Source organism: Callorhinchus milii, unplaced genomic scaffold (genome assembly GCF_018977255.1).
Source record: "Callorhinchus milii isolate IMCB2004 unplaced genomic scaffold, IMCB_Cmil_1.0 Scaffold5, whole genome shotgun sequence".
In the NCBI taxonomy this organism is placed as follows: domain Eukaryota; kingdom Metazoa; phylum Chordata; class Chondrichthyes; order Chimaeriformes; family Callorhinchidae; genus Callorhinchus; species Callorhinchus milii.
The window spans coordinates 43,452,067-43,478,462 of NW_024704746.1; the positions used below are offsets into that span (position 1 = coordinate 43,452,067).

At 41.8% G+C, this 26,396-nt stretch overlaps 1 protein-coding gene across 16 annotated transcripts in view; it reads left to right on the forward strand.

Moving 5' to 3' along the window:
* The window catches only part of nrcama (neuronal cell adhesion molecule a), a 174,947-nt gene that overhangs the window by 36,334 nt on the left and 112,217 nt on the right, over positions 1-26,396 (forward strand). The window contains exon 1 of one of the 16 annotated variants that reach the window (XM_007894618.2): positions 24,544-25,004. The exons of the other annotated variants lie outside the window; for them this stretch is intronic. The gene's annotated coding sequence lies outside the window, so the exon portion shown is untranslated. Of the gene's footprint in view, positions 1-24,543; positions 25,005-26,396 lie in introns of those variants that run through there. 16 annotated transcript variants of the gene reach the window in all.

The window sequence follows — 26,396 nt, forward strand, 5'->3', positions numbered from 1 at the left end:
ATACTGAGTCGAAGATCAGGATGGTAGAGAAGTGGGAAGAAAAGCAGGGCCTTCTTGGCTCAATAAAGCCCAAAAATAGGAGAACGGAAAAGATGTAGGAAGGTGAGTGGTAAACACACCATTTCAACAACAACTTGCATTAAGCAGCTCTTTCCGCACGTACGGTAACATCACAAAGCATTTTTTTTTTCCTTTTCACACAGAGTTACTACAACAACAACAATGTGCATTTATTAAAGCGGGCTTCGCATGGGTATTGTTTCAGAACGCTTACAATGCACTTTATCCAGAGCATAGTAACATCACAAAGCACTTTATTCCCTTCCACACAGAGTCACATCACAAAGCACTTTGTTCCCGAGCACTGACCACAGATTTCATTTTGGGCCCAGTGACCTGTGCCCATAGTATACCTGATGTGTTGATATTGAGACGAATCGGGAGTGAAGCAGAAAATGCCCTTTGTGCACTGCTCCTGGGCGAGTCGCTGTGAAAAAGCATTCTTAATCTTCTGGGTTCATTTAAAATGCACAAACCATTTGAGCTTTTCATCCTTTATGAAGTCTTTTGATTCTCTTCATATGGAGGGAGTTGCAAGTCAGTCGCTCAGTTATTCGCTGGGTGCAATTCTGCGTGAATGCCTTTTCTGTTAATCAGCACATTTATCTCAAACGTTGCGACTAGCAAAGGTTTTATCAATTGATTTATTCTGTGGATCTGAATATCAGTGTCACTGCTGACAGAGGTCACTATGGAGACATTTTAGCCGTTCAATTCATGAATAACTGCAAGCCAACACCATTGACCTATGGAACAAATAGACCATCTCACTATTGATGATGATACACTGATGTCTGTCATTTGAAGAAAAATGTCAGTCTGGCTCAGTTGGTGACACTCTTGCCTTGGGATCAGAAAGTTACGTCAATCAGGACGTAATTTAATAATCTAGGCTGACATCTCCAGTGTAGATACAGAAAGCTGTGTTATTGGAGGTGACTTTGGATGGAACATTAATCCAAGGTCCTGTCTTCCTGTTTGTCTGGTCATTGATGATCCCATCCCACTTAAGTGTATTTCAAATAAGATGTGGGAAATTTCCGAGTGACTTGCCGTTATTTAGTCAAGTCCACTGAAAAAATACAGATCTACTGTGGCAACGCTTCTTACTGTTGGTTGTATGAAATTTTAATAAATAATACTTGCATTTGATATAGCGCCTTATCATGTTGTTGAGACGTCTCAAATTACTTCACAGAATATATTGTAAAGTGGATTGTGGGCGAAACGCGGCAGCCAATTGTACACAGCAGTGTCCCATAAACAGTGGTGGATTGAGTGATCAATCTTTTTGAGAGGGATTATTACCCCTGGAAAGCCATCTGCCAATCAGCTGCGAGGTTCCTACTTACTGCAGGTAAACAGAAGTGTGTGGAGTAAGGAAACTTGCCTAAGGTTTCGCCCCACCCAGGAATCAAACCTGGGTCCTCTCGCTTGTAAGGTAAGCACGTTAACTATGCTATGGGATTCCAAATTGGTTGCATGAGATGAAGGATGAGATGCAGTGTTTGCTTATATTAAAAACTAAGTAACTCATTGTGAGAGTGCTTTGAGATGTTTTGGTGCTCTAAGACACTATTGCATTAAATACAATCTTTTTGAAATGTATTTATCATTCACGGCCCAAGTTGATTAACAATTATGAGACTTAAATCATTTTAATGGAATAGCTGCAGAATTCAAGTAAAGCCTATTAAGCAAACTAATGGGTTCCAGTGAATCACTCGGCTGGAATTTCTATACATAACAGAAATAGTACATGACTGGTATAATAACAACACGGCAATTTTACATCTTTAACAGTGTTAGAAACAATCCTGGTAAAATTCCTGAGGCAAACACAGGTCCGGGGGAGAGCTTTCGAAGCACCGTGATGAAATAGGACACAATTTAGTTTATGATCCATGGAGTTAATGCTGCCGAAGGTTATTCAAAGTGCTCACAAAATCATCTCCTCCAGGTGGTGTTGGGAGCAAGGCTTCAGCCCAATTTTCACTTGCTCAGCTCCACTTATACTGTAAGTTTCACTGCAAATCAGTGCCAGAAATACAGTGGCTTGCAACAAAACATGCTGATTTAAAGGTTATCTCTCGTCAGCTTGCACTGTGTGTGGAATCAAAGCATCTGTTGGCTTTGCTTGAGACCCGAGCAAATGTGCATATGATCTAGTACCTGAGTTGAGGGTGCCAGGACTATTATGGTGGGTGGAATTCATCACCTTTTGTCGCTTCAGATAAAGGGTAAAACTCCATTGTTGGGTGTGTGTCACTTACTTGCTTCAATCTCGTTTGAAAGCGTTGTATGGCGACAGAATTCCCTAACTAAGTACAGTCAAAATTGAGTGTTTATTGTACAATATATTGAGTGGAATTTGCAACCATGGAAGTTGGAGATTGGAATCATTGATTCACAATGGTGCAGGCGTTGTGCTGGTAGTGCTTTTATATATACCTATCAAGGGCAGTCCTCAAGTTGTGCTGTGTTCTATTGATATTTGAGCTCTGACTTTACCGCAGGGTGGGCCTGATGTGTTATCGTGTACAGTTCCTGTCGTGTGGCCCATATCACAAACTTAACTGCTGCCAGTATGATCCTGTGATGTGTGAGCATGGTTTGTTCCTCCGCTAAAAACTGAAAGCTAGCCCATGGGGATTCGATTACAAACCCTCTTTGTTCCTGCAGTTTCATTTCAAAGTGCCGCCCCAGCTTGAGTCAGTACGTGAGTGAGAGTTGCCACCAGCCTGAGTCCTGACTCCAGGAAGGAGCCCACAGCCTCCTTCACTGAGCCATTCAGACTGTAAAACAATGCAATTTTGCAATACAATTTTTTCGTGGTATAAAGCAGAAGTTGTGTTAAGCTGATACAATTTCAGATGTATCAGAAGGCTGTTTAACATTTGCAAAGGTCCCCGAAGCAGTGGTGTCTGACAACTAGGGAGGAAATGTGAGTGGTTCATTGATAATGGGACCGCTGCTGCAACAATTTGCAGAGGCTTCTGTCCTGCTTTGCCAACATGGCTGCCAACTTGCCCTGCAAAAAATGCCTTGACCATCACCTTCTACTTCACAGCCTGTCACGTGTAGAAAGGGATCAGATCAGCAATGGGACATCAGTATGGTCTGTACAGTACACTCTGGGGGGTCTTAAGCTATCACAACAAAGGATGCCGACAACAGTAAAAATGTCAGCTGGCCATCACACTTGAATATTTATTGTAACTTTAGATCCCTTTATTTCTTGCTTATGTTTAGTTTCTGTTCATTACTCGTCCTCCTGCCTTTGGGGGTCATACGTTCCCACCCACACCCCAGGGCTTGAGATCACAGTCAACTGAGACAGATTTTTATTTTCTTTTTCCTCTACGAAGGATTTAGCTCCATAAATGACCAGGAATAAATTGAGAAAAGATCACTGTGAATGTTAATCGCGTGGTTCAGACAGGGTCAGTCTGGCTCAGTCAGAAGCACCATAGTTTCTGAGTCAGAAGGTTCTGAATTCGATCGAGTTCCACCTGAGGACATTTGAGCTCATACAGTCCAGGCTGACTCTCCACCATGGCCTCCTCTCAGAGGTGTCATCCTTCGGCTAAGACATTAAACTGACATGCTATCCTATCCATCTGTTGAGAAATCCCATGACACTATTCAAAAAGAGAATAGAAATGTTTGCAGTGGCCTGGCCAGCAATCCTCTTGATAAATAGGTAAATCACTTCATGACTGTCTGCGAGTCCCGACTGTAAGAAAATTTAAATAATTAAAAATTTAAAATAAGAAACTAATATTAATATTAAGAAGCGTCATGTTACAAGCTTAGAAATTAATTATTTGGGCAGTGCAAACAGAATTAGACTCTAGACTTCTGTTTCTTACTTACTGAGGGATAGTTATTTCCGAATGAGCATTTTTAAATTCAAACAGTGGAGTTTGTCAAGGAACAGATTAAAAGCTATAGTCCATGCCCTTGGAGAACTAGGTGTTCGAGCTAAACTATATAAAAAAAATTGTTCACTTCAATCCACGACTGTTTGTGGGACACTCCTGTGCGCAATTGGCTGCCGCGTTTCGCCCACAAATATACGGTCAACTCACATTACAGTATATTCTGTGAAGTACTTTGAGATGTCTAGAAGACGTGAAAAGCGCTGTATCAAATGCAAGGATTATTATTTATTATTGTGTGCAAATTGGCTGCTGCATTTGCCCTCTAATACAAAGTCGCTCGCTTGACAGCAGTTACCTACCAAAGTGCGATAGCGATGCAGGATCAGAAGCAAACAATGTGATTATTTATCAGCCTCTGGAAGGAATACAACCAACTGGGGCTGACAGGTTAGAGATTAATCAACGTGTGCAGTGGCTTGGACCAATATTCAACAACCACAGCTTAGAGCACTCGCCTTACAAACGAGACACCTGGGTTTAATTCCAGGCAGGGCGAAAACTTGGACAAGTTTCCTTACTCCACACAGCCTAATAATAATCCCACCAAAAAACAAAACAATAATAAATTGGTCATTTTCAATCCAAGACTGTTTGTGGGACGCTGCTGTGCGCAATTGGTTGCTACGTTTCGCCCACAAATATACGGTCAATTCACTTTATGGTCTATTCTGTGAAGCGCTTTGAGACGTCGAGAAGACGTGAAAAGTGCTATATCAAATGCAAGGATTATTATTATTACATTTATATAGCACCCTTCACGCAGGAAAGCATCTCTGAGCACTGCACAGTGGCGGGTTTGGACGCAGAGCAAGGGAGAAGGGGTGGTCACCGTGAGCGCGATCAAAGAGGTGGGTCACAAGAATATAACATGACGTGTAATGGATTATTTTCTTCATTCTGGGTGATCAGCACGTATGTTGCTGCTGTTACAAGCCGGCTTTACGTCATGTGGAGAGGGGTTGGGGGCGGGTCATCTACATTCTTTGGGAGAAGTTAAACCTTCACATAAAAAAGTGTCCGACCAGCTTGCCCTTTGTTTCTGTTTGTGGTGTGGCTCGAAACTGCTTCGCGGTTCAAAACAACATGCTTCAATGACTTGCTATTTTCTGGGAAGTGGGAGAGGGGGAAGGGGATTCGATCCTGCCTTGTTTAGTCAAAGGACCAGAAAGAAAATTTATCTGCATAGAGTTTGGGGATTGTCCTGCCTATTAATTTGTGTAAGGAGCAGTATCTTAGGTGACTCATCTCATGACCTAACTGCACGATAATAATAAGCTAATCCTTGCATTTGATATAACGCATTATCATGTCGTTGAGACATCTCAAAGCACTTCACAGAATATACAACAACAGCAAAATTACATTTGTAAAGTGCCTTTCACGTAGGGAGGATGTCCCAAAGCACAGAACAGTCGGGGATCAGAACCTGAGCATGGGGTGGGGGGGCAGGTTTGGGATGAGGGAGGGTGTAAGAGATAAGAGGATTGCTGAAGGCACGTTCAAAAAGGAGTCTTAAGTTGTGCCTTGAAAGAGGCAAGGGAAGGAACAAGGCGAAGAAATTGTGGGATGGATTTCCAAAGGGCGGGTGCAGAGAGGCTGAAAGCCCAGCTGCCAATAGTAAGGCGGGTCGGGCTGGAGACATGGAGCAGGACGGAGCCTGCTGAATGGAGGGAGCGGACAGGTTGATAGGGGGTTACTGTTAAGTGCATTGGCTGTGTATTTTGTGGGTGAAACGCAGCAGGCAATTGTGCACAGCAAAGTCCCTCAAACAGTCGTGCATTGAGAGACCAAATTATTGCATTTTTTTTAAGGGATTATTACCCCTGAAAAGTGATCCACCGATCGTCTAACAACTGAGTTCCTTTCGACTAACAAATAGGTTTTCTCAGGATGCTGGTTCATAGTGGAGGTGGAATCTCTATTAATAATAAATCCTTACGTTTGATTTAGCATCTTTCACATTGTGGGGGAAGGGACGTCCCAACGCGCTTCACAGGATACACTGAAATGTACTGACTGTGAAGAATGAGAATGGTTGTATGAAAGGCAGCGAATGCAACATCTGTGCAGTTTTTGTGGTGCCTGAGAATAGCAGAGGAGCTGCTGAGGCACTGGAACCATAGAACCACTGTCACAGCTTATTGTGAAGTCCGAATGAAAAGAGAACTCTTTTAAGCGATCGGGGTATAATAGACTCCCCAGTGTTTTCTTTAAAATGCAGGAGACACAAGACGGGGGCAATTTTACAGCAGTGGGACGATTGTCAGCATTGTGCGGAAATTTTATTTTCCCCCTTGCTCTCTAATCTTTGGTGTGAGAAAACTCTTGTTGCTGAAAGGTTTTAGTTGAAAAAAAGACATTTTCCCAACCTGTTTATTTTGGCAGCTCCTCCAGCTATTTCACTCTGTTGGAAGATTTGATATATTTAGGGGAAGAGAAGTCACTTTTTGTGGCACATTAACGCCCTGATTTGTAGTCAGAATGAAGTGCTGTTCAGCCATATTCATCACCGGGTCACTCTGAGTCCACTTAAACCTCGGCTCCAGCATCAAGGGATAGATCATCCCAACAATCCCTCAAATAAGATTAATGATTCGCTTCACAGCTGTTTGTGGCATATTGCTGGGTGCAAATTTGCCGCAGCATTCGCCTACAAAATACAGAGTAACTACACAGTAAAATCCTGTGAAGCGCTTTGAGACGTGATAAGGTGATGATAATAATAATAATCCTTGCATTTGGTATGCGCCTTATCACCTCAGACGGACGTCTCAATGCACTTCACTGCATTTACTGTGAAATAGAGTGACTGTAGGCAAGAGTGGCAACACAATTGTGCACAGCAATGTGACATAATCATATTGAACATATATCTGCTACATTGATTACAGGGATCATTGTTATACAGATATGCACTTCACAGTGTGACACAGCAGACATCTTTCAACAGAATCATTTTCTTTTCACAGCTTTGCTCACAAATGTACATACCAATTCAGGGTGAGAATGTCTGTGATGCTTTCTCAGTTGCTATTAGTGGGACTTTTTTCTTTAAGAACCTCATTAACCTGGATCGTTACATCAGCCACATTTATGGAAGGAGTCCTAAAACTTTGTGATTCTCATTTGTCCTCCATGACCCGATCAGCCCCACCCTCGCAAGGCTCCACTGACTCCCCATTCCCCAGAGGATAGGGTTCAAAATCTTCGTCCTCACCTTCAAAGCCCTCCACAGGCTTACCCCTTCCGACCTCTGTGACTTGCTAATGCGATATCAACCTGTCCACTCCCTCCACTCAGCAGCCTGCTCCACATTCCCCGCCCTGCCCGCCCCATCATCAGCGGTCGGCCTTCAGTTTCTCTGCCCTCCACTCTTTTGAACTCCATCCAACAGCCCTTCATCTTGCTCCCTTGCTTGCCTCCTTCAAGGCATGTCTCAAGACCATCCTCTTCGACCATGACTTCGGCCACCCTCCTACCCTACCCTCCATGCGCTCCAACACTCCTGATTCCAACCCCGTGATCGGGTCCAAATTCCTGACTATCCAGCGCCTTGGGACATCCTCCCTACGTGAAAAGCGCTTTACAAAATATAATTTGTTGTTACTGTTGTTCTATTTCTCTTCAAACAACAAGTACAAACTTAATAAAGAGAGTGCTTCGAGGGTCTTTGGCACAGTGACAGTGCCCCAACATCTAAGGAAACTGAGTGAACACAAAAGTGCCACATTTCTGTTATGCAGAGGCCGTGCATTGTCACAGTGATTGTGCTGTTCTCTCCAGAGGCTTTAATACGCTGAGGTAGGTCTTTGTGACGTATCAGCTGGGAATGTTGGCAAGTGTTTTCTCTAGACTGGGAAGGTGCCTCATCCTGACAAGCCAGCATTGTGTGCCTGGCACTGTTGTTGACCAGCCTTGAACACCTGGCACTGTTGGTGACCAGCTTTGAGTATCTGGTATTGTTGGGTTGCGTCTAGATTCCCCAGGCCTCCGGATCAATCTGTGGCTAGAAATAAACTTATTATTGGGACCAGCACTATGTGGTCACGGTTACACACATTCAATTGCTCACATATTGCCAGTGATGCTATGAGCTCAACCCACAGAGTGTGTCTTGTGTGCACCTCTGGGCAGCCAGGTCAGAACAGAACATGGCGAAAGTCTTAAATTACACCACTTATCTGTTTGACCCAGGTTCCATCAGAGAAACCAGCTTGAATTGCAGTTGAGACCCCAGGCTTGCTTAGTCCCCTGACTCAATCATTAGATAATGACTCTGCTGTCTGGAAGTAATGCAATCAGATTAAACCGCAGAAAATGTTATGATGGCATAAAAATCTACTTTCTAGCCTACCGTTTTAAGCCTGCTACTCAGGACTTCTTGGATTCTGTGCTCTGTGCTTATCACTTTCACAGCTAGACTTTGTTATGCATGATGGATTTTAGTTGCCAGTAGTAATAATAATAATAGTCCTTGCATTTGATATACAGGCTTATCATGGCGTCAAGACATCTCAAAGTGCTTCACAGGACATACTTTAAATTGGATTGACTGTATTTTGCGGGCGAAATGCAGCAGCCACTTTGCACACAGTACTTTTTTATTTAGCTTCATTTGGAAATTGAGATGTTTGTTCCACCAGGGTCAAAAATACACAGTTAACATGCAATCCGTATGGGAAGATGGTGTTGACAGGAAGGTAGAAATGTCAGATTTTAGTTCACTTCAAGTCTTCCAATGCTGCAGGAATAATGCAGAAATACCACTACTTGTCCAACAAGGATCACTCTGTCTGCCTTTCACATCATGAGGACGTCTGAAAGCACTTCACAGGATCACTGCAAAGTGGAGTGACTGTGTGTCTTGTGGGTAGGGTACACACAAGGATCTGAGCTATACATCTGTGATAACGTGTGCTTTACACCACCCACGATGTGAAGTGTAATATTGCTGTGTGAGCTTTGGGCTTGAAGTTCAAAGATTAAATGCACAGAATCCAATTCCATGACCCAGAGCGCCAAAAGCATTGTGCAATGGGTTTAATTTCTGACTCAGATCAGTCGGGAACTCACTGTCATTGATCTTGGAGATTTAAAATGACCGTACTATGTGTGTTTTGCAGCGTCGTAATGGTGTATTGGTCAATACATGGCTTTTAAAAAAACATTAATTTCTGAAACTCTAATGTTGTTTGACGACTTCACAGTAATGGGATTAACATCAGATTCCTGAAGGACATTGAGCAGTGGCGGGTGGTTTGGAGTGTGGAATTTATTCCGTACTTATATTTATATCTGAACAAGTTGCTTCACAGTTTACCTGGTACTAGGAATGAAACAAAACATTGCTTGGATCTCTGCAAACATTGTTTAGTGTATAGTCTTCACTTTAAGATGACCCTGGAAACCACAGTCTGGTGAGCTTGAGATCTGGAGCAGGTAGATATTAGTGGATAACCTGAAGGAGGGAACAATAATTAATTAATGAGTTAATTGATTTTTTTACATTTGACATTATGTCTGATCACATCATTGAGATGTTTCAAAGCACTTCAGAGGATTTAGTGTAAAGTTCATGACTGAATTTTGTGTGTGAAGGTGGCAGCCAATTTGATTACAGCAATGTCCCACGAACACCCATGAAGTGAATGACCAATTTTATTTGAGGGGCTGTTAGACAGGACACTGGGAGAAGCTCCCTTCTTTCTTTAAATTGTGCCATGGGATCTTTAACGAGCATCTGAACAGGCAAACGGGACCTCAGTTTAACAACTCATTCGAAGGATGGCTCCACCAGCAATGCAGTGCTCCCCCAGGTACTCTGTGCAGATGTGAAAATCTAGAAATAGTTGCTGAATATTGGCATCCAGTTCTTTTTGTAATGCCTGTTGTGGGTTGGCTTTACCTCATGTATTGCTTTTCTATACAATGACGGTGATTAATTGCTTGCACAGGAAGGAAGTGCTGCATAGAGAGTTTTATGTAATGAAACAAAAATCGAAATCGCTGGGAACACTCAGCATTTTGACCTGCTGAGTGTTCCCAGCGACTTTTGTTTTTGTTTTCAGATTTCCAGCATCCTCAGTATTTTGCATTTTGTTTGTGTATTGATTTGTTTTGAGGCTTTCTTTCTTCACTTATTCATGGGCCGAAAGATAGTTGCTGTTGAGAGCCTTTCTATCCTTATGCAGTTTGCTGAGTGTAAAGTTTGGCACTGTGCGTAAAATGGTTTTGGAGACGAAGGAATAACACGGATTATTCATTGAACATAAGCACATTGCTACTGCCTGTGCACTTTCATTCAGTGAATGATCCACCAAAACTTTGCACGATCCCGTTGATTTTCTCAACTGAACGAATTTAGGTGCGGAGGTGGAAGAAGTCAGAGGAACTCAAGAGTTGAGCTGTAAACCTGTGCATGCTGTGTTTCGGACTGGGGCACGAGAATATATTTAATATCAGGAAAAATAGTGGAACATGTCGATTGTGAGAAGATGTCAAAGGGCAACATTTGGTTACTTTGAGTTCCACATCTGGAATTTTGTGGCCCTAAAGGAGTTCAATAAGGTCCTATCATACAGCCTCTGCTCCTCCGCCTCACTCTTCTCTCTGTCTTTAAATCCCACCTTCAAATCTATTTTTTGTGTGTCAGCCTGGCTCAGTGGTAGCACTCTTGTCTATGAGTCAGATAGTCACATAGTCTACGGTGACATTCCAGTATAGTGCTGGGAGTGTTGCAGTCAGAGAAGCCGTCCTTCAGATGAGACGTTAAATGATTTGTCCTGTCTGATTGTTTAAAGATGAACTTTAAGGATCCCATTGGACCATTTGAAGAGAGGGGGGAGTTTTCCCCAGTGTCCTGGCTAACAAATTTCACCCCAAAAAATTGATCACTCACTCCATGGGTGTTTGTGGAACATTGCTGTGCATAACTGAGCTTACGATCTTTGCCTACAAAATACAGTCAATCCACTTTACAGTATATTCTGCGTTGCAACGTTTTGAGATGTCTCTACGATGCGGTGAAGCACTATATCAAATGCAAGTATTATTTATTATTGATATTTTTTGGTCACCTACCCCTCACTTCTCCCTTGCTCAGTATACAACCCCGCCACTGTGCAGGGCTACAAGATGCTATCCAATGTGAATGGCAGGATATAATTACAAGTTATTGTAACACACAGGCCCAATACACTGGACAATTTCTTTTAATCTATTCCATGAACCAATGAGCTACATATGCATCACTGGGCAATTGACTGATGTCACTGAAGGGACTTCAGAGCGTTCCTCTGTGCAGCTTAAATACTGTGTGCAACGTTTGAACTCTTCACTTGCCTAGAGCAGTGATGCTCATGTGTCCAAGTGGTGAGGTTTCATGATGTCATTGTACTGTTTTGGAGGTTTACTTTGGGCATTTCTTAATTGATATCTTGATAAGAATCTTGCAAGTATCAAATTTGTGTAATATTGAACATGCTGAAGAATAGGTTATCAATTTACTTGATAAAAAACAACTCAAGATTGGATTCTGCAGAACATTAGAAATTAACACAGAAGATTGCCCATCATTGCTTGTCCTGGCTCCTTGAGACAGCAATACTTTCAGTCCAATTCACCTTCCATTTCTCCATGCAAATATTCCTTGCATTTGTTAATCCTTGCATCTAGTTCCTTATTTAAAACCAAAAGGAATCCTGCAGGGCATTCCATATCCTAACAAATCTTTTTTGTGTCAAAAAAATCCTAATCTTTTCCCTTTGCTAGTTGTCTTAAGTGAATGCCCTGTTGTCTCTGACTCACCAATTAGAGTGGAAATAATTTCTCCCCATCGACCATCATTGTTAAGCCCTTCATCAGATCTGCCCTCAATCTTCTTTGTTCCAATGAAAATAGGCCCAGTTCTGTCACTCTCTGCTTTGAGGTCCAACCACACATCCCTGGTATCATCCTCCTAAATCTCCTCTGCACCTGCTCTATGGCACTGACATTCTTTCTAAAGTGGGGTGACCAAAACCAGACACGATGCTTTAACTGATGTCAGTGATAGCACATGAGAGAACTTCAGGCCCAGTTTGCTCTCATGTGCAGTAAAACACTGGTGTAGCCAACACCAATTCAACACATGGCCTTGTTCAATGAGTTTAATGGCTGGAAAACCCTTCAAACCTGTTTTGTTTATCTTCACACGATAAACCGTAAAGTGTAGAGACTGTGTATTTGTAGACAATCATGCCAGCAAAGTTCCGCACAGAAAGTCCCACAAACAGCCATGAAGTGAATGATTGATTTTTAACTGGGGATTGTTGACTGGGAGAAACTCGTATCTGTGTCCACCTGTTCCGTGTGAATGTCTGAATAGCAAGTCTGACCTGTCCTGTGTGAATGATCACCTATTACAATGCTCAGCTCTGCTTTTTATAGCTGTGTTGCCTGTGGTGTGAACACTTTCAAGAAACAGCTTTTTCTGTAATGGGAGGGTGGAGGGGTTGGCATTCTGACAAGATGAGACTTACCTTATTAAAGAGTATGGAGAATGAGCAATAGAGTGGAATTAGATTTGTGTGCTCGTTTGGAGGAAACTTGCGGCAGACTTGATGCAACTCTTCTTGAATTCTAAATGTGCCAAAGGGTCTGCTTCATCTAAACCTCTCTTGTGGTCTTGCAATGTGTACCTTCCTATAATGTATTCAGTGTCGACGGTCACCTTGCCAAGAATCTACATGCTTTATAAAATGTCCCAGTCAGTTGTGAAATAAACACAGGTGGGAATGTGTCCTGGTGATTGGGTTTAGTTGTCCTATAAGAACATGGAATCAGGGACTGCGGATAAAATAATTTGTTGTCTATACAGGGCCAGCACCACAGTTTTTGGATCATGCCTAAAAATGAGCGGACTGCTCTGGCATGGCACCTTCCTTGTTTTGAAGGAACATTGTGATCTTTGCAAAACAAAGACCTGTTTTGATATATAGGTTACAGTCTTGGGACACATCAGTTCAGATCTGAATGAACCCCAGGATAGGAGAACCAACATGTGGTGCACTCAGCTATCAAACACAAACCCAGATTAAGATGATAAGTTTGTGTTTGGCTGTCTGGAACCATGTTCTCTATTCTCTCACGATCCCTAATGTGTGTGTGACTCAATGCTCCACTGAATTGGATCATACACTTCAATACTCAGCTCACAATGTTAGGAGAGAAACTGAGTTCTTAAAGCACTTTTTAATCACCACTAAGTATCTTCAGCGTGGTGTCTGTGTTGTTCATGTTACCATAGCAGAGCTATATACAGTAGCAGAAAGATGGCTTTTCATAATCCATAGAAAGGTAGTTATTTTCCTCCCGTGAAAAAATTATAATTGACGTTCCATTGAAAAGATTCTGCTGAAAGGATGATTGCGTTTAGTTGCGGAGCTTGGAAATTGGCCATCACGTTCATAAGTTATTATTATAAGTTATTCACAGGGAAAATTGTGCTATTTTCACAGAAAATGCAGACAACTGGTTCCAGTTGGAGTTAAGCACCAGTGAAGTCATTTTTTTTCTGCAATAAAAAAAAATGGGTATTTATGGTGATAATCAGTTAAAGACTGACTTTAAAGGATGCTTTGTATTGTCCTATATTCTTGGCAAACGTCAGTAATTGCATGTTCTGAGGGATTGGGACACAACCAATTTTATTCCAAATCCATTTTCACAAAAGGCAGAGGGGTTGTCCGACAGCCAGACAGATATAGCAACTGGTTGAATCCTTTAAGGAACCTTTAAACTGCTAACAATTTCAAAATAAACGCTCTACAATTTACTAAAATACTCCTGTGTTCAAAGGGGACCATAGCATTGCAGTTCACATTACACCGGAACACCCTGTGTTTGAAAACCATCTGTACTCACTGCATTTTGCAGGGCCCAGTTCACTGCTCAGTTCTTAGCCGATCGGTATATTGATCTGAGTGCTAAGTGTATTATTTTCTGGCCTGATCTTGGTAAACATTGCACAGAGAGCCCAAATGTACACTCTGTTTTGAAATGCTAACTGCACAGGCTAAAATACTCTTAATCTAATAAAACAGTTCAATCCAGAACATTAAATTCGTCCTTTGGTCTTTTACACCAAGACATTTTCGATTTCAAAGGTTGAATTATTGGCTAGGAGTTGACAGCTGATGAAGGTATTTGTACTTTTAAGGAACATATCAGGCAATGTATAAAAGGTGATGATAGGAAAACAAGTTATAATGATCCCATAATAAATCCTTATATTTGATATGGTGCTTTTCATGTCATTTGAACATCTTAAAGCTCTTACTGTAAAGTTAATGACTGTATTTTTCTGGGTGAAGTTTTAGGAAATATTTTGATACAACGTTAAATTAAGTTTTAAGTTTAGTTTTCTCCAGGAAGGTTTAGAAAATATTTTGGTTAAACAGTAACCCAACAAGGTTTCTCCTGCCAAAGTACAGACAAAATGCAAATGTTGTTGCCTGTGCTCTGGGATTCTACCATGTGTGAGGGGTGCAAGTTGTTAGTGCCTGCCCTGAAAGTCTACCAGTGGTGGTAATAATAATAATAATAATAATCCTTGCATTTGATTTAGCCCTGTTCACGTCTTCTAGACATCTCAAAGCGCTTCACAGAATAGACTGCAAAGTGAATTGACTGTATATATTTATGGACGAAATGCGGCAGCCAATTGCGCACAGCAGTGTCCCACAAACAGTCGTGGATTGAGGGATCATAATCAGGCTTGTGAAGTAAGGAAACTTGCCCAAGGTTTCACCCTGCCGGGAATCAAACCCAGGTCTCTCGCTTGCAAAACGAGTGCTCTAACCACTGAGCTACAGGACTCCACAAAATTTAAACTCTGACAGCATGTCAGTGATGTACTTGCTTACTTGCAGTGCCGTAACTATTAGAAAGAAAGGCCTCTTGATGGATAAATGCAACAAGTTGTCAGGAAATGGTAGTAAATTGAAATCTAAACTTTTGCTGTTGCAAAAGTTTTCCTATGCTTGCTGTTGACTTGCCCCTTTGCTGACTGTTCAGCATGGGTTCATTACATTGCCATTGAATTACACAGAGGACACATTTTGTGCGTATTAAGTTGCCTCCTGAGTCGTCACTGTCTGCGAGAGTAACAGAGCACACCAGGAGGGATGAAGGCGGATTGGGGACTGGAGTAGAGGGGGAAGGGAGTGGGAGAAAGTGTTTAATGCTAAATGGGTCCACAGCTGTAGTGAAGCAGTGTGCAGAAATAATTCTGATTAGGTTCGGTCAATCAGCCCGGGAAAGCAGAACTAACTCATTCTATTTGTGTGCCGCAGAGAAAAAAAATTAAATTTAATTCCAAAACTCCGGAAATGTTGTCCTTAGTTTTGTTGTAAAATGATCCATGAAAAAGTTTGTTGTTCGTGCATCAGAGCAGCTAATTTAAATTTGATAAGAAACAAAACATTGAAAGCTGCGATTTGTTTTTGCTGGACAGCAGGAGCTCTGGTAATAGGGACCGAATTGCTGGAGAAATCTGTGATAAGTTTGACTTTGAATCGGACTGTTCCCCACAAGCTGAAGAAGGATTTATTATAATACCAAGACTAATCCTTGCATTTACTAAAATGGCTTATCAGATTGTTGAGACATCTCAGAGGGCTTCACATGATTTTCTGTGAAGTGGTCTGACTGTGGGTACTTTTGCTGGGTGCCCAGCCTTCTGTTTGATGCTGCTTTACAAGCGTTCTACTACCCTGTGTGAGGGTTGCTATGTAAATGCAAGTTGTTGTTGCTTCTCCTTGGCTGGAGTGTTCATTGAAAAACTGATTTCATTGCTTCTTTGAAAAGCTACCAGATCGCAACCAAATTCATCTTGAGGAAATGACATCCACTTATTTTAAGTGATGGAATTAACTTGCACTTTGTACAACAGTTTTCCAAAACATATACCTGTCGTAATTTTTCATTTTATTGGCAACAATTAAATTGCTTGTTGTGCTCACTTGTGCCTCCTCCCTAGTAATAAGCATGCTGCTCTTGTGCTCATTCACAAAATCATTTCTGAAGGTTTGCTGTACAAGTAGCAAAAAAAACTGCAAGAAGCTAGTTGCTTCCAATGTGAAATGTTTTAGATCTCTACATTTCTTGCAAACATTGCTTGATTTATAAAAACAAACACAACAGCCGTTGACTAGATTTCAGTTACAACTCCAAAACATCTAATCAAAGTTATTCCCGCACCTTGGGACATCCTCCCAACGTGGAAGGCGCTATACAAGTGTAATTTGTTGTAGTTGTTTGAAGTAGAAATGGGAAGGCGTCTATCCTCTGAAGGATAATAATAATAATAATTAACAATAATGATAAAATAATAATCCTTGCTGTTGATGTAGCGTCTTCCATGTTGGGAGCGTCTCTCAAAACGATTCACAAATATACTTTTAATTGCACTGCCTGTGTATTTTAAGATTCTGAGCAAAACTTTTTACAACTAAATAAGCAGGTTTGTCATTTTATAAACTTTGCTTTGTTGCTTGCATTGACAAACCCTACTCAAGTACGTGATTTTGTTCTGTGGCTAAATATACGTTCCAGCCACCAAAATGGATTTCTGAATCATTCCCAAATCGTTATTGGGTGTGTCCTGGAACTAAGCTCTTTTTCTACAGCACTGTTGAAGCCACTCTGGGATTATGGATTCCCTCCACTGGGTGTAAATTCCATCCTCAACTTTATTTGGGTTTAGCAAAATTAAAAACATCTTGAATTGTTAAATATTCAGCTTCTTTTTGTCTAAATTGCTTTGAGATGTCCTCCTGACGTGAAGGAAGTGAAAGGGTGTGTCGGCCTGGCACAGTGGTAGCACTCTCGCCTTTGAGTCAGAAGGTTGAGGGTTGAAACCCGAGTCGGAACTTGGAATCACATGGTCCAAGCTGACACTCAAGTGCAGCGCTGGGCACGTTTGTATTGTCAGAGATACCGTCTTACGAATGTGACATTAAACCGAGGCCCTGTCTGTATGTTCAGGTGGACATTAAAAATCCCACAGTTCTATTCAAAAAGAGAAGGGAGTTTCTGCCACTGTCTTGGCCAACAATCCCCAAATAAAATTAGTCACTCATTCCATGGCTGCTTGTGGGATTTTACTGTGCAAACTACCTGCCGCTTCGCTCACAAATACACAATCAATCCACTTTACGGTATATCCTGTGAAGCACTTTAAGACATCTCAATGATGTGATAAGGCGCATATCAAATTGCGAGGTTATTATTATTATAAATTGTTATTAACTGGAAGTTTGTACTTCACTCGGAAGTCCTGATCTGTCTGCGTGCCACAGTTTGGACCTGGTGTCTGAACGTGTTCCTGTGGTTCTGACATTGTCTTTTTTGACTACTGCAAACCTGCAATGCTCTACGTGATGTGCTTCATGTATTCCTTCCCAGCACATAACCGTCAAGACTCAGCTGCTGCAGGTGGAAAGATTAACTTTGAGAGCTGCTTGCAGTTTATTTGGTAAACGACTGGTTCCTGACATATTTTTGACCCAAGTTTTACATTTGTTGAGATCTTTTTCTTTGAGGAGAATTCATGTACACAGAAAGTTCTTAGGATGTGGAATGCTCTGCTGGGTGTGGTGGTCGAGGCAGAATCCTTTGCAGGAATTGAGAAGCAGCGAGGTAAATATCTAACAAGCAGTTTGCAGAGCTGAATGGCCTTCTTCTGTGCTGTACATTCCTATGGTTCTCTGGGAAATCACTTTATGCTTCAGTTAACTTAACATTGCTATTACTCCATAAGATTGACTGGATCATTCGTTGACAGCATTATAGGAGTGCTGTGACTGCTGCAGTTTAAGTTCATAGCACTGACGAAAACTATGAGGCTTGAATCCAGATTTACTCCCCAAGCGCTCTGTGTTTTATGCTGATCTATCTCAGAATTCTAGATCCAGACAGGTGACTGATGTAAAGAGCCTCCATCAATCGCCCCTGCAGGGAATTACTTTGCATTTGGGACTCCAGGTTGGATCATTGAATAAATTAGCTGAGGTTTCTTTAATGGCAATTACACTCTTTGCATTATTAATATAGCGATCCATTAATAGTAGACAAGGTGCATTTGAACGAACAGTGGATCAATTGTTGTTCATTGAACATGTTTTAAGACCTGGCTTAAAAATGAGTTATTTTTGAATAACCATGAAACATTTCTTCAATGGAAATTTGGACCGGATGATCACTATTGTTGTTCTGTGGTGCACATTTTAGCGCAATTGTGATGTGCGTACGTAAAACCCTTTCTGTCCTTTAAGAGCAGAGCTGGGAGAAAGCTTGATTTAAAAAAAAACACCTTTTAAAGAAGCTTTCTAAATCATCTTTTAGCTTACTTTCTACCCCTTTGTCAAGAATCTGTTTCTGAATATTTCGAATAAAATGCCTTACTTCAATAATAATAATCCTTGCATTTGATCCTTATCACATTATTAAGAGTCTCAAAGCACTTCACAGGATATATGGTAAAGTGGTGCGACTATGTATTTTGGGGGTGAAGTATCAGACCTTGTGCTGTGGGGGTAGTGAAGCAACACTGGAAACTGTGGAGGTGAATATCAAGCAGAATCTAAGGTTGAGGGTGACTTGGTTCAGCTTAACAGAGCCCCAAACCCCTCTCACTGCAGAACGAAAGGATCTTGTGACCCAGATGATCAACTCAAGTTATTGACTGCTCTTCGCTCAGTTTGTGGCTTGCTTCCTTGCTTGTTCGCCGTTATTGACTTCAAGAGGGGATGAAATAATTCAAGCGTGCAGTATTCAGCAGGCTCAAGATCAGGTGGAACAAATTGTGCCAGCAGAAGAAAGCTGGTATCCTGGGAGATTGATCTCATTTTCTGAGTTGGAACGAAAGAGCTATTCACCATACTTAAGTCCAATTTTAATGCCTGGGATAGACTTAATGTAGGGTGCAGACTTAACATTCGTGAAGTTAATTTGACTTGAATTTCACAACTTAAAAGTCACATTTGTTTCGGAATTTCTTCTGTGAAAGATGAAACAAACGACAGCTTCATTGGAGATTGGTCAGTTTGTAACCGGGTTTGTCCTGGCATATTGAAGATGGGAGTTTGTCCTTGCCCAGGGTTGGTGGTCTGGAACAAAGGCATGAGGACCATTGGCGTGGCTCGGGACTTGCAATGGGTTAGCAAGCAACACATTGCCCACAAAATATGCAGTCAATTCACTTTACAGTGTATTCTGTGAAGTGCTTTGAGACGTCTTGAAGACATGATAAGGCGCTATATCAAATGCAAGGATTATTATTATTATTATTGCTCTGCCCAATTGCCAAGTCAAGGACTGATAGAACCATAGAAATTTACAGCACAGAAGAAGGCCATTTGGACATCGCACAGTACCATTTACCTGCCCTTTCCCCATACTCCTGAGGTTGGCTTCTTGTTAGGTATTTGTAATGATTCCCTTTTGAAAGTCAATATAGATTCTGCTTCAACCACTGCCCCTGGCAGGGCATTCCATATCCTAACTGCTCTGTATGTGAAAATCTTCCTCTTCACCTGCCAATTTGCTCATTTACTAACTATCTTAAATTGATAACCCACCCAGAGTGACAGAAGACATCACATACAGCTCTGGCTCAAACTTCACAACACACGAGTTGGGAAACAGGTACTCGATTTTCTCTGTTGCTTTATCACACAGTGGATTAACAGTCAATCGATCCTGATACTCGGTTATTTGTTTTTTCTGCTGCTGTGAAACCTGCAGCAAAGGAAATTCAGACATATTTAGTGTCTTTTTATCCTAAGTTTATTATGTACGATTCCTCATTTTTATTTAATTTCCTACTAGCACTGTGGGGGCTGGGATCCCTTCAGTAACTCACCTCCAGTAACTCACCTAAAAGTAACTCATAAGTGTAAGATAGCGACTAGAGGGATCTAAGAAAGAATTTAGGAGGAACTACTTAATGCAGAGAATAGTGAGATTGCGGAACAAGCAGTGGTTGAATCAGGTAGTATAGATACATTCAAAAGGAAGCTAGATCTTTAAATGAGGGAGAAGGTAATAGAAAGATATGGGAAGGACTAAAGAATGGGTGAAGACTGGTGTGGAATATAAACACCAGTATGGACTGGTGGGCTGAGTGGCCTGTTTCTGTGCTGTACATTCTTTGCAAAGGGGCCATCATTGCATGTGTGAGTCTTGCTTGTGAATGTTGGCATACAGTTGGCCCATTGAAACCTACACACATGTACCTTCCTGGATTAAAATCAGGAGCAGATATCTTGCTTGACTTTCCCTTCCCTAACTCAGGGCCACTAAGGCCACTTGCTGTGCCCCAAATACTGCCATGGCTGAGATCAAGGTTTTGACCCTGCAGCCTGTCCATTTGTGCATGGTTCAGTGCTGCAATAAGTGATGTCTTCACTTATCAGATCACTGTGGCAGGCCAGAGCACTGAATTTCAGTGATGTGAATCCTAACAATGCAAAACACAAGATCGGTTTGGATAAAGAAGGCCCTTCGGTCCATTTGATCCCATCCCTGCAGAACACTCACCTTGCCGTTCCTCCTTCACTGCATCAAACTGCTTTTAAATGAGTCCAGTGTCATGGCCTCAATCACCTTTCCTTGGTACCCTGTTCCAGTCATTAATTATCCTCTGTGTAAAGAAAAACTTCCTGGTGTTTGTCCTGAAATTGTCTTTACAAGTGTAAACCTACATCTTATTGTTCACTGTCTTGATGAATTTAAAGTATTAATAATAATTCATGCATTTGATATACAACAACAACAACTTGGATTTATACAACGCCCTCCACTGGACGGCATCTCAGAGCGCTTAAATATAGCACCTTATCACTTTGTCGAGACATCTCAAAGCACTTCACAGGATATACTGAAAAAGTAGTTTGACTGTATATTTTGTGGGCAGAACTCAGGAGCCAATTTTTGCATAGCAATATCTTACAAACAGCCATAGAGTGAGTGACCAATTTTATTTGGTGGATTGTTGGCCAGAACACCAGGAGAAATGCCCTTCTCTTTTTGAATCGTGTCATGGGATCTTTAACATCCACCAGAGCAGGCAGACAAGACCTGTGTGTAATGTCTCATTGAAGGACTGCATCTCTGGCACTGGAGCACTCCTTCAACACTGCATTGGTCTGTCATCATTTTCAATCCACTACTGCTTGTGGGACACTGCTGTGCGCAATTGGCTGCCATGTTTTGCCCACAAATATACAGTCAATTCACTTTACAGTCTATTCTGTGAATCACTGAGATGTTGAGAAGACGTGAAAAGCGCTATATCAAATGCAAGGATTATTATTATTATCTTAGACTATGTGATTCCAAGTCCCGACACGGGGCGTGAACCCACAACCTTCTGATCTAGAGGCGAGAGTGCTACCACTGAGCTTGGCTGACAAGCAACTATTGTTCTAGGTTTACTTGTTAAGTGGGACAGAAAAAAAAAAGTGAATTTAATCTTGTCATCAGGAGTACCGAAGAGCTATCCATGACGATATCCCACTGTTGGCAGCTCTCAATAATGACCCCCGCTGCAGTTGGCACATCAGTAACTTCACACTGCTAAAATACTGATTCCTAACTTTAACCAGCAGACGAGGACTGTTGGTGAACGGTCACGCTACAGAAACTGCAATTTGTGAGCTTTTTCCCATTTTGAAATAATTGTCTTTTTTTTGCTTTGGCAAAAAGCCATCGACTTTAATCCCATCTGTTTATCAAAGATGCTTCTGGATTTCTCTGAATAAGTAAACAATCTACATTAATTTTATTACCATATGCTCTCAAAGCAAAGCACCGCAAAACGGGCACCTTAGATATGCTTGCGTCACAAACCTGAAATTTTACAGTGAAGCATGACTTCATTCCACAAGATTACAAGATTGATTTGGATGAAGAAGGCCCTTCTGCTCATCCAATCTCAGTCCTCCGGAATATCCATCTTCCCGTCCCCCTCACCCCCCATCAAGCTGCTCTTTAAATCAGTCCAGTGTCCTGGCCTCTCCCACCTTTCCTGGCAACCTGTTCCAGTTGTTGATAACTCTCTGCTTAACGAAAAACTCCCTTGTGATCTGTCCTAAAATTGCCTTTTACATTTCTGAACCTGTGCCATCTTGTTCTTCCGTCTTGGTGCATCCGAAGTATCACTGCATTTGTTGCACAATCATTAAAATTGGTGATTGCCATTATTTTTGGAATAAACAAAGATTTTCGTGCATGTCCATGAAAATCGAGTTATCAGCGTTGCACATCAGAGTGATTCTATTTCAAGCAATGATGTCCGGAATGAGCCCGTTAGTGTGGATTTTTTGCACTTTCAAATCCGAGGACATCTATAGAACCGTAGAGCCCTACAAATGTACAGCACAGAAGAAGGCCATTCAGCTTGTTGTGTCTGTGCTGGCTTTTTGAAATGGCAGTCTTGTTGCTGTTTCCCATACACCCCTTTTTAGAAATCTATCTAGTTTCTGCAGTAATGGGTCCCGGCTCGACCACCCAACCCAGTCAGGCGTTCCACATTGAAACAGCATTCTGTACAAAAAGGAATCCTCCTAATCGCCTCCTTGCAACTTTTCTTAATTTGATACCCTCCACTCACTGACCAGTGGAAATCATTTCTCCGCATCGACTTTATCAAAATCCCTCCTAATATTAAAGGGCGAGATTGCCAATTTAGTTGCAAATTCTGTGACATTCCTGTGATGTGGACAGGATTACCGCAGAGCTCGGACTCACTGGAACTCATTTTTGCACTGGACTCCCACAGTCTTTGAAAAGACTTTCTTTCCATAAGTCTGAGCTACATTCAAACCAAGATCCCTGAGGAAAAGGGATCATCTGCACATCCACAGCATCCCAACCCCCTTCCAAAAACGTATGATAATCACAGCATCGCAGGTCTACAGATCACTTGGCATATGTGGAGCTTTGGATTGGCAATGTTAAGTGTTCCAAAAATGTTACGTTTCTGCAATAAAAATGCGTCTGTGATGAAGTGCGCTCATTTTAAACCAGAAGAAACCTGGTATTTTTTGCAAATTGACTTATTTTTTCAAAAAAAATGATAAAGTTCTTTGAATCCTTGAGACAAAAAAAGACTTGTGAGTTACCATCCATCTTGGGCTGCTAATTAAATCGAATAATATAACAGGAATGCACTGAATAATCCGACGCTCCTTGTTTTAAACATTTATCCCTTCCAGGGTGGGAAAGTACTTTCAAAAGAAAACATTACCGTAACCTTAGTCTTGTGGAACTATTGCATCTCCACACTGTGAAGTGCATTGATTATTAATACAATGCAATTTACATTTATAGAGTAGCTCTCAAGTCAGGTGGGGTAATATCGAGTGGGGCTCATCAATATTGTGGACTGACACTGACTAATCATTTTGTACTGATTTAACTGCAAAACAAGAAGTTCTGCACTTTGGTAAAGAAAGGAATTAGTGACCGAATTAGCTGAAAGCTAATGTTTGTCGAGCTTGCTATTGTCACGACCAGTGCTGCCCAGCAGAGATTAAGCCAGCTCCTCTTGGCAATGACTAAATTACATTTGTACATTTGAAGCATGAGATAAATGGATATAGCCGAATGTGCAAAGCATTCTTTTCATTCAACGTACTGGGCTAGTGGTTGCTGGCAGTTCTATGGCCTCTCACCCAGTTGCTCATTCTTCATGATGCCAAACAGACTGTTAGATAAGGAATGTCATGTGATGACCATGCTCATATCCTGACTTTATGTCCACACCTGGACACTTTTGGCAAGTGTCGCTGTCTGTTGTGCAGGAGCCAGATTCCTGTCTGATTTCCCCAATGCAAGGCGGCTGCTGCTGCCAATTGAAGCACCCCAAACGCTGCTCGCTAACCAGCCACAGATCAGGAATGAAACTGCGATCACCTGCTCTAACCCATCCATGCTTCAGAAGCTGATTGATAACATTGAGAGAGATTTGGACATTTGTTGCCAAGTTCTGTTTTTAGCCTGTACAAGTGCACAACTACTGAAGAACCCGAGGTAGATAACAAGATCTGGCCGTTTAGGAAAGGGAATTACAGATGGTTCATAATTGACTGCTGATTAAGAACCACTGCTTTCAATAACACCAGCAATGCCTTCACCATCCTGCTATGGCTGAAAACTCAATTGGAAGGAATAATTGCAGCCAGCAAATTGACATCTGCTTATATCGCTTATCCTCGGTTTCTAATTCTAAGGTTTGCTGTTTTCTCCTTGTCTCTTCTGTTACCTGTATTTGCTCGACAGACAATGAAGTTGGAAATGGTTTGCGGGCCGATGTAGCCCGTGAGCAGTCAATTTGACTACTCTGTCCTAGAATACCGTCCTGGAGCGGTTTAGTGTCTAGATTACATGCTGAGAAGGGTGATGGGTTTCCGCCTGTATCAGACACCCGACTGACCAAAGAAAGATCTCACTGTGTTCATTACATGATGGCTAAAAAAGAATCTCTGGGTTATTATAATAGGAAACAGAAAACAGATGGCTATTTCTAGTGATGAGAGTAAGTCTGACTCACGGCATGCCAGTACACCATTATACGATTCCAGCAGATCGCCAGCAGGATACATTACAGAACAGGTGGTGACAGTCAGAGGTGGCTTTAGAGGAAAAGAAAATGAAGGGAAAAAAGAAGAGAATTCAAACTGTATGTGACCCTCGCCCCAGCACACTTGTTCACCGGTTCTGGGAGCTGAGGAAGGACGTTGCTTTGAAATGTTTTGTTGCTCACTGTGTAGTATGGGAGGTTCAGGTCAGCGATTGGCTGCAAGCTGCTCTCCAGCTCACTGATAGAGGGTCAGATAGAGGCTCATCACTGTTGTGTTCATTCATTACTGCCTCTGCTGAATGAATCCAGTCTGTGCTGTTTCAGTTCCCTGTTTACACGGCACCTTTGTTTAATAGCGCAGCATCTTCAGAAAGGTAATTACAAAGCCTTTGTTTCTCATGTCAAACCTAACTGGGTGACAGCATTTCTTCATTTACAGCAAAATAGATCATGATGTATGTGCGTGTGTATGTGTGTGTCTCTCTCTCTCTCTCTCTCTGACACTACTGCATGATTAAGCGTTGCACCATTTTATAAGCCTTGAGAGAGATGCGGAGTTCCCACTTATCAGTGTGACTGTGAAAGAACCATTAAAGGGGCATGACTTCATGGGGAAACGTATGTTTGGAAAGCTTTCTTTCGGGAAAGAGAAGAGCCATGCATAATTTTTTAATGGTTTCTTGCATGAGTGAGTCTGATGCAAAATGCGTTTTAATGTCATTGTGTGTTTGTAAATGAGCACGGGTATGCAGAGCTTCACTTCTCGAAGATGATTATTTCTCCTTTAATTGGGGGACTCTCTGCAGATTTATATTCCTGGAGTTCCCAGCCAGCGGTGTGAGAGAGTCGTGTCCTTTTAATTCTCAGTCCCTGCTCCACCATGGAGAAAAGCTCACGAATACTCATTTGAAATAAGTTGAATTCAATTCCATTTTTGAAAATGCCATAAAGTTGGGGTACAATTTTTAACAGCTACTGTTGTGTCCCAGTTGTTTTTTAGTGGATTTGTAGCATATTTTTGTCAGTTCAAAAACTGACCTGTTTTTTCCATCGTAAATGCTTTCATTCCTTAATTTGTTTCCAGCATGACGACTTCCATGGATTTGGTTCGACCGTGTGTGTGCGCGTGCATGTGTGTCGGGGTGGGTGAGGGTGGGAGAGGAGAGATGTATTAAAACTACCCCTAATTTGCTCTGTGAATGTCTGATTCAGAGAAGTTCAGAAACGTGCTTCAGTTTTGAAGCGTGATGAACTTCGCCTTGTCACTTTGCCCACTTTGCTATGATCTGGACAGTGGGTGGATAGGTCACTCCGAGACTGGCAAATGGAGAATACTTGCAAACTCTCTTGTTTCTTCCCCCACTTAACATTAGAATCCTGCATTTGCACTGAAGTGGGTGGAATTTCTCCACGGCCACAGTACAGGTGGGGGGTGGGGTGTGGGACGACCCTCTGTGTGTCCTTTTGATATTTAATATAAACAGTGGGCAGATTCTTCAGCGTTTTTCTGACTCAGTGCATGAGGCATGGTTACCCAAGTATAAATTCCAGCCACGGCTCCCGTTAGGCAATAATTATTAATGTCCTGGCACAAACGTTGCCTGTGTGTCTTTGTAACACTCGACCCAAGCAAAAACAACAGTGCTGACGACAATAAAGTTCAGTTGGCAGATGTAATTGTGGGGAGGGAACAAAAGAGCACTCCCTGTGTCATTCTCGATGCAATGGGAAACTGGTAACAATATGCAGTCACATGCTAAATTGGG